The sequence below is a fragment of the Schistosoma haematobium genome, chromosome 4 (assembly GCF_000699445.3).
Source record: "Schistosoma haematobium chromosome 4, whole genome shotgun sequence".
Lineage (NCBI taxonomy): Eukaryota > Metazoa > Platyhelminthes > Trematoda > Strigeidida > Schistosomatidae > Schistosoma > Schistosoma haematobium.
Window position 1 is genome coordinate 5,817,708 of NC_067199.1, and position 9,907 is coordinate 5,827,614.

Sequence of the window (9,907 nt, forward strand, 5' to 3'; positions counted from 1 at the left end):
TTAAGGCTCTACGTATTGACCACAGTGTTCTAAAACCTTTGGCAGCTATTGCACGATGGTGTGTAGCAGTTTTCATGACTCACAAGTCATTGTATGTCTAGACAACAGGTAGCTTCATAGTTATTTTAGTTGATTCGTTAAGAGTTGGCGGCAAACTTGTTAGTAGCGTCGAAAAATTAGAGATCACGTATTCATTCACTTATTTATTTCGCATAGGAATTATGTTTTGTATACTTTTATAGTGAATGGTGAAAAACTTTGTGCGTTGGAAAAAGATTACCTCGCGCTTCAACTGTTCTGTTCCATTATAAAAATAAGGACCTACCCACCACTAGTCCGGTTTCTTATATCTATGGAAAGAGGGGTGCCCACCGGCACGAAACCTCAGTGTTATTTGCCACGCATGTATCTGTACCTTGGTGACCAGTATCCATCACAGTGCACTTGGAAGCATTTATTAGCAACGGCCGTACTCTAGACCATTCAGATAATTTCTAGTGGTCATTTGTAGCTCTAAACCATCACATTTACATTGTAACGCTCTCCATATCTCGACATCGTCAGAATATAAAAAGGTTCATGATGACAAGGGAACAGAAAGGTTGATTACATACAAAAGGAACAACACTGGCCTCAAAACTGTATCCTGAAGAACTCCACAAAACTCAGTCCGCCATCTAGATAACTTCCAGTTCACCCGTACTCATTGTTGACGCCTAACCAACAAGTACTTTATCAACATAAACAAACTGCCTCCAATCCCAATATAACTTAAATTATATAACACGTGTGTAAGATTCAAACTAAGTTTTGGACCGAAGAATAGCTGTCTATGTGGGTTAGATACGCGCCCTTGCCGGGTTGAAACCAAAACAAAGTGACTGGGCAAAATGACGGTTCTGCAATTCGTTATAAATTTAAATGTACATTGTTACCCAAACAAGTATGACCACTCAGCTATTCAACCAATAGTTGTTCAACTAATCAAATTTGAATCACAATAAATGAGGGAGTTGATAAAGGATGCGAGAAAATTACCAATCGCAACAAATAAATGTTATTCTATCCTGTCTAGAAAACTCGGCCTGGAGTCCCTCCGGGGGCTACTGCCGGTCCCAAGCCCGGATAAAGGAGGAGTGTTGGGCATGGGGTTAGCGTCCCCATCCCGTAGAAAACTAACTCACCAAAAAACGCCAACCAGAAAAAATTATTCAAACCTTTTAAACTCTGCCCTGGGAGTCAGAAGGTCTTCATTTAGAAGAACTATGACGCCTCATAATGAAAGCCGAATTCTTTCGGAAGTTACGAGGCCGATGCCCCTTCTGACAACCAGAGCGACCATTTATTTAGGTACATGGAATGTTCGTACAATGTGGGACAATGGGAGAGCCTTCCAAATTGCTGCAGAAATGAGAAGATACAACCTAGAGGTACTTGGAATCAGTGAAACACATTGGACACAAGTTGGACAACAACGACTAACTACAGGAGAGCTCCTGTTATACTCCGACCATGAAGAAGAAAATGCCTCACATACACAAGGAGTTGCACAGATGCTGTCCAAACAAGCGCAAAATGCGCTTATAGGATGGGAATCTCATGGACCAAGGATTATCAAAGCCTCGTTCAAAACAAAGAAAGAGGGTATTTCAATGAACATCATCCAATGCTATGCGCCTAGCAACGACTACAATGAAGACGCTAAAGATCAATTCTACAATAGGCTGCAGTCAATCGTCGAGAAGTGCCTAACAAAGGACCTGACCATTCTGATGGGGGATTTCAACGCCAAGGTTGGAACGGACAACACTGGATATGAAGGCATCATGGAACGACACGGACTGGGAGAAAGGAACGAAAATGGTGAGAGATTTGCAAACCTATGTGCCTTCAATAAACTGGTCATAGGCGGCACCATATTCCCACATAAACGCATACACAAAACCACATGGACTTCACCGGATCACACTACACAAAACCAAATCGACCATATTCGCATCAACAAAACGTTCAGGAGGACGATGGAGGACGTGAGAACCAAGAGAGGAGCTGATATAGCATCAGATCATCACTTGCTGGTCGCCAAGATGAAATTAAAACTCAAGAAGCACTGGACAATGTGGCGGACAATATAACAAAAGTTCAATACGGCCTTTCTTCAGGATACTAACAAACTCAACGAATTCAAGACAGTCCTCAGTAATAAGTTCCAGGCCTTTCATGATCTACTCTATGGAGAAGGAACTACTGTGGAGAGCAACTGGAAGGGGATCAAAGAGGCAATCACTTCAACATGTCATGAGGTCCTAGGTCACAAGAAGCACCATCACAAGGAATGGATCACTGTTGATACACTGGATAAGATTCAAGAAAGGAGGAACAAGAAGGCAGCAATCAATACCAATCGAACAAGAGCAGAAAAAGCCAAGGCACAAGCTGAATACACAGAAGTAAACAAACAAGTGAAGATGAACATCAGAACCGACAAACGTAAATATGTGGAAGATTTAGCAACGACGGCGGAAAAGGCTGCAAGAGAAGGAAACATGAGACAATTGTATGACACGACAAAGAAACTCTCTGGAAATCGCCGCAAACCAGAACGACCAGTGAAAAGCAGGAAGGCGAGGCAATCACCAACACTGAAGAGCAACAAAACAGGTGGGTAGAGCACTTCAAAGAACTCTTGAATCAACCAGCTCCACTGAACCCACTCAACATCGAAGCAGCACCCACGGACCTCTCAGTCAATGTTGGTCCACCAACAATTGAAGAAATCAGCATGGCCATCAGACAAATCAAGAGTGGCAAAGCAGCAGGACCGGACAACATCCCAGCAGAGGCACTAAAAGCAGACGTAGCGGCAACTGCAAGGATACTCCACATTCTCTTCAATAAGATTTGGGATGAGGAACAAGTGCCAAAAGACTGGAAAGAAGGACTCCTGATCAAAATACCGAAGAAAGGCGATCTCAGAAACTGTGATAACTACAGGTGCATCACTCTTCTCTCAATACCGGGAAAAGTCTTCAACAGGATATTGTTAAACAGGATGAAGGACTGCGTAGACGCCCAACTTCGTGACTAACAGGCAGGATTCCGTAAGGACAGATCGTGTACAGACCAAATCGCAACTCTACGGATCATTGTGGAACAATCAATTGAATGGAATTCATCACTCTACATCAACTTCATTGACTACAAAAAGGCATTTGATAGCGTGGACATAACAACACTATGGAAACTTCTTCGACACTACGGCGTGCCTCAGAAGATAGTCAATATCATGCGGAATTCCTATGATGGATTCAACTGCAAAATCGTGCATATAGGACAGCTGGCAGACTTGTTCGAAGTTAGGACCAGTGTCAGGCAAGGTTGTTTACTCTCACCCTTTCTCTTTCTCTTGATGATCGACTGGATTATGAAGACGTCAACATCTAAAGGGAATCGCGGGATACAGTGGACATCTAGGATGCAGCTGGACGATCTAGACTTTGCAAATGATCTGGCCCTTCTATCCCAAACGCAACAACAAATGCAGGAGAAGACGAACAGTGTGGCAGCAGCAGTCTCAGCAGCAGTAGGTCCCAATATACACAAAGGGAAAAGCAAGATTCTCCGATACAACACAGAATGCACCAATCCAATCACAATTGACGGAGAAGATTTGGAAGATGTAAAAACCTTTACGTATTTGGGCAGCATCATTGATGAACAGGGTGGATCTGATGTAGATGTGAAGGCGCGGATCGGCGAAGCAAGAGCAGCATATTCAAAACTGAAGAACATCTGGAACTCAAAACAATTGTCAACCATCACCAAAGTCACAATTTCCAATACAAATGTCAACACAGTTCTACTGTATGGCTCGGAAACATGGAGAACTACGAAAGCCATCATCCAGAAGATATAAGTATTTATTAACAGTTGATTACGCAAAATACTTCAGATCCGTTGGCCGGACACTAGTAGCAACAACCAACTGTTTGAAAGAACAAACCAGATCCCAGCGGATGAAGAAATCAGGAAGAAGCGCTGGAAGTGGATGGGACACACATTGAGGAAAGCACCCAACTGCGTCACAAGACAAGCCCTCACTTGGAATCCTCAAAGTCAAAGGAGAAGAGGAAGACCAAAGAACACAGTACGCCGAGAAATGGAAATAGACATGAGAAGAATGAACAAGAATTGGATGGCCTATGCTCCATTGGGAGTAACAGGCGTAAGTAATTATCCTGTCTAGATAGACCACGCACAGATTCGTTCAAAAGATAATATTTGGTTGCTTCACAACACATAATGCCTCAATTTGCAATCAAAAATGCACAATTCCAGTCAATACAGGCAACGTTAACAAAAGGAAGAACAAACCAATATGGCTGCTGCCAAGACTTAGTATCAACTAAAACAACATAAATGCAGTTCAGGAAGCAACACGGAAACTTAATGGAGGCGTTAGAAAGATAAAAACTATAATAAATTACAAATATTAACAAATCAAATGGAATCAAAAAGACTAACAATGTACAACTAAAGGAATCAATATGAACAAACTGCAAGTGTATACATGGAGGTATTTTCACACACAGAACATTCAAAATGGATCTTACGACGTTGTTGTGAGGAACTTTGTCAAAAGCCTTTCTGGAGTCAATGTAGGCTACATCTATAGGTAAATTTTAATTTTTAGGAGCTCACCAACTCTCACGAGCTACTAACAAGTTAGTTAGACACTTGATAACCTGTTCCAAAGCCATACTGCTTTTTAGAAAGAATCCGGTTTTCGTTATGATACCTAAACAACTTCTTCCGAATAATCTTCTCTAAAATTTTAGCAGCCACACTAGTCTGACCTACGGGTCAATAGTTCTCAGGTTTATGCCTCGAAACTGCTTTGAAGTTAGAGCTTATTATAACATTCTCCCAGTCTTCTGGTAATTGACCCTGGGTTACGGATAGACTAAATCATACACTTAAGGGATTGGCAACGAAATTCGCTAGTCCCACTAGCAACGTAGAATGCATTTCACCGGGTTCTATGGATTTGCCTACGTCAAGCTTATTTAGCGTACCAAAGACATCGAGTTCTTTAATGAACCTAGTGTCCAGTGTGTGTGTGAGGTTTATATGAACTGAAGGAGAGGTAAGATCTACGGTGTAGACATTGCTAAAGTAATTTCAGGGTAGGTGAGCCCTACCAAAAACGTCCTTCACTAATGGTGAAATACAACAGTCCACAATTCTGGGATGTTTCACCTTAGTTAAGTCCTTTGAGTTGTGCATGAATACAAGCCTTTTGAACATTCTATGGATTTCTTAACAATTTTTTTGTCGTATAACCTTTTAGACTTGTGGAGAGTCGAGGCACAAATATGTAGAGCTTTTCGGTGATGAAATTTTGTCTCATCAGTACCCAGTAACTTAATTTTCTCACATTCTCCCCTTACGAAGGATGGGACGAACCTCCGAAATGAGTCATGTTGAGGAGTGTGTGGTGGTTGGTATTCAATATGATCATTAAACCTTGTATACATACACATAGTTCCCTTTATCATTTTGAAAAGAGCAAGAACAAAGATTCTAGCAGAATAGCATGAATTCATTTTATTTCGTAGGTTCTCGTCAGCTGCTTACAACCTGTGATACTTAAAAATCATAATTACACAATGGGTTTAAATTGCTTACTGAATATTGTAAATATATACCTAATGTGAAAGAATATTCTACAACATTAATTGTGACAACAGTTCAAAAGTGGGTTAGAAACAATCGATTACATAATGAATAACATTGAAGGAATGTAGTGAGTAGAGTTCAGTTGAAAGATTATTAATTTGAAAGATGGTTGAAAAAAAAATAAAATGGAGTCAATGATGTAATAAATGCAAAAGAGGAAAAAAATAAAATGAGATTTTATGGTGTAGTGAAGGAATATTTGTCACCAGGGCAAGGAAAGATTAACCACCGTCTCCTTTTGAATACATAGGTCAGGTTTTTGACGCCTGATGGCAATGGCTTCAGCAAACTTCAGAAGACTGGAGTTTGGCTGCTTACTAATCACCATAAAGGATTGTAAGGTATCTACCTGATGTCCTGTATCAAGGAGATGTTTGGTGATTGCACTGTTCAGAGTCTTCCTTTCTCTTGTTCTAAGACTTTTTGGAACATGTTCAAAGAATCTAAGATATGCTCTCCTTTCAGTTCGGCCGATGTAGCTGCTTTGGCAGGTACACGTAAATTTATAAATACAGTTGGCGGTAACCTGAAAGGGTTGCTTGTCGATCTTTGATTGAGTTATTGAACATGTTGTTTTATAGAGGATTAAAAGTTTAGCAGCCGGATAAGTTCTGGTTATCGCTGTATTCAGTCTCTTGTTGATAATTTGTGCGACGTCATCACCTTTAAAGTTAAGATTTATATATACTGGTTTTTTATTGACCATATTTATTTCCGTCTTCTTTTCTTTGGGCCTTTTATATTTGTCAATAAACTTTTGTGGATAAAAGTTTTCTTTTAGACATTCTTCTACGCTCATCAATTCTTCTTTCAGTTTGTCTGTGGTACATATCTTTTCTGCCCTGTAAAATAGTGTTTTAACTAGCGCCTTCTTGTAACTAATTGGACAAAAACTATTGAAATTTAGGTGGAGGCCATTCCAATTACTTTTTCTATAAATTGAGCGTTGAACTGTCCCGTCTCTCCTGCGTTTTATGGCAACATCAAGAAAGTGGAACATGTCGTTCTGTTCGTGCTCCATAGTAAAATGTATGTTAGTATGAGCGTTATTGAAGAGTTTGAGCAGGCGGATTGCATGTTGTTTATTATTACAGATAATAAATGTATCGTCCACATATCTGGAGTATTCGGTTGTTTCATTAATTGCCTGTTTAAGTATCGTGTTTTCAAGATACCCCATAAAAATATCTGCCATAATTGGACCGAGTGGACTACCCATTGCTACGCCATCGACTTGGCGATATATGGTGTTGTTAAATTGGAACTGAACATCCGTTGTACATATTAGTAGTAGTTTTTTTAATTCTGAGGCTGTTAAAGGTAGGAGATCATCATTCTTACAAATTATATCAATAGTTTCAAAGAGTGGTATATTGGTGAACAAGGATGTCACATCAAAAGAGACCATGAACTTGTCGTTAACATTCGTATGATTTAGTCTATCAGCAAACTGGAGTGAATCTCTTAACGTATATGTTGCTAATCTACGACGAACAGGTTCTAGTTTTTCTGCTAACCAGCGTGCGACTTTATGATATGGTGAGTTAATCATTGATAGGATAGGTCTAAGAGGAACGTCATGTTTGTGAACTCTTGGTAAACCATACAGTTCGTCTTGGCAACCGTCAGTAGATAACGCCCCAACGGTACATTAATCAGAAGACGAATACAAAGTGTTGGTTACGTTTATTATGGGACCACACACGAATATCCCAAATTACAGGTGCGTTAAGCAAGCATGAAAGAGCTGTGCTGAAAAGCAAGCAGGCAAGCGAGCGAGTCAGCGAATATGAGTACGAGTAAGCGAGTACAAATAAGCGAGAGAGCAATGAACATGAATAGCATGGAAATAAATATATATAGTGAAATGAATGAATCATTGAATCAATGAGGCGGTTAATAGTAAGGCTAGCAGTGTGGACAAATGCGTAGGCAGTAAGCAATGCTCAAGCATACATGTTCATACATTCGCAACAATAATAAAGATACAATGATACAGACAAGTTGATGTCGTAAGGATGACTCAGTTCGTTAATTAGTTGACAAAATGACTTCATCAAATTACTTACCTACTTACGCCTGTTACTCTCAACGGAGCATAGGCCGCCGACCAGCATTCTCCAACCCACTCTGTCCTGGGCCTTCTTTTCTAGTTCCATCCAATTCTTGTTCATTCCTCTCATGTCTATTTCCATTTCTCGGCGTAATGTGTTCTTTGGCCTTCCTCTTTTCCTTTGGCCTTGAGGATTCCAAGTGAGGGCTTGTCTTGTGACGCAGTTGGGTGCTTTCCTCAATGTGTGTCCCATCCACTTCCAGCGCTTCTTCCTGATTTCTTCATCCGCTGGGATCTGGTTTGTTCTCTCCCACAGTACGTTGTTGCTAATTAAATGTGAATAAAATGTGAGTAAATTCAATTGCACTTGAGTTGCTATAAGTTCCATGGACCCTTTGGTGTAGTCCAATAGACGTGAGGCTCAGTGAATTTTAAGTACAAATTTCGACAGATATCCCAAGTAGTTTCAATTAGGCATTCTGGATTTATTATCCAATCTACCGTGAGTGCCGCGTGTGCAACATGATGTATATTTGCTTTGCAGACGATTGTGCTCAGACCGACGGACGCGTTCACGTTCTCGACAACCCTATGGAAGTCAACGATTGAAACTGCATCATCACATCTATCAAAGAATAGAATGCAACTGAAGTTCGAGGTGCCATCACCATGATGGCTCAATATGAGATCTAGTAAGGATGATTCGCTGTCCGATTCGTACCTAGTTGCTTCTTTCACATGTTACACTAAGGCACATGTGATAACTGCATTAATTAGTTTCTTTTCGAAGGAAGTTTTCAGCAACTCAGTCTTCAGATTTTTCCAGCTTACCGTGGGTGCATTCAAGACTCCTAAGACTGGACATCCAACAATTGATGACTAGGTGTTGAAACCGTCTAGGAAGACCTTATCCATCCAACAGTTTGGACTGTGTTAGACAAAATTAACCATTAGATATTGTCCTTTGCATTTCAGGTGACAACCAACAACTTTACACGTCTCACTTTCATGGGATGTGTTACCAATAGAGGTGAATTGGATTGGATTTCAATTAATAGAGCTACTCCTCCTCCTTAAGGAGGAGGTTCTGTCGACTCTTACTAATGTGGAACTTTCAACACCAAGCTTCCTAATTTCTACAGACAGCATCAACCAAGTTTCTGTGACAGAGATTACATCCGGCTTAGTGGAGTCTATCTGCATACCTGGCTCCAACCGCTTGTTGAACAAGCTCCGGGTATTTGTGTAACGGATCCGAAGAATATTTGAATAATTTTGTGTTGCACACACAGTGGCTTCGGCATCATTCTCCGTCGAAGTCTTACCACCCAAAGATTTACAATCTTAAGGTCCTTGTCCCCAGCATCCAACCTTAGTTTTAGTTTTCTTTCAGCTCCTTGTCACTTTATACAGTCTGCGGGCGGCAAGACCTTACGGACAAAAAACTCCTGACTTGTACATTTTAAGCCCATTCTGCAGTGTTAAGTTCTTTTCGTTGGGAGATTACAATACTACGTTTAGCAGCCTGGTTTGATTCTGCTTCAAGTCTATTTGGCTACCTAGTTTATAAACCCTTAGCAACGTGACTCCAGAGATATGCTGAAGCATTAGTTAATTCAGTAGCTTTTTAATCCTCAGTGTCATGCTCAAAACGAGTTCTGAGTTCCAAGCTTTCATGCTTCTTGACCCTATGAAAGACAACTGACCTGCCACTGCGGTCGGTCGTCAATTTCTCAGCTACGTATTTTTGTGGGGAGGTTGGCTTTTCTTTAATGATATCATATCGTTTCTTATTCTTGACTTGCACCCATTCATCAACTTTAGTTGGAGTAGCAACCATAGTCGCGTCAAACACACTGTGGGATTCCGGATACTTTTCGAGGACTTTGATGGTCAGGTTGATTTTCCTGCTAGAAACAGATCTAGCATTGTGATTATGTTTTTAGGGGCTTTCTGCTGGCGGGCGACAGGATGAACTTCCTTTCTTGAGCTTTTATTTCGGACAGAACTCTATAGAGTTGGTTTTTCCTCCATTGATTCATGTAGGTCAATCAATACTGAGCTCATTTGAGGTGATTTCACATCAATTTGTGCATCTATTGAGCGAGTATTGTC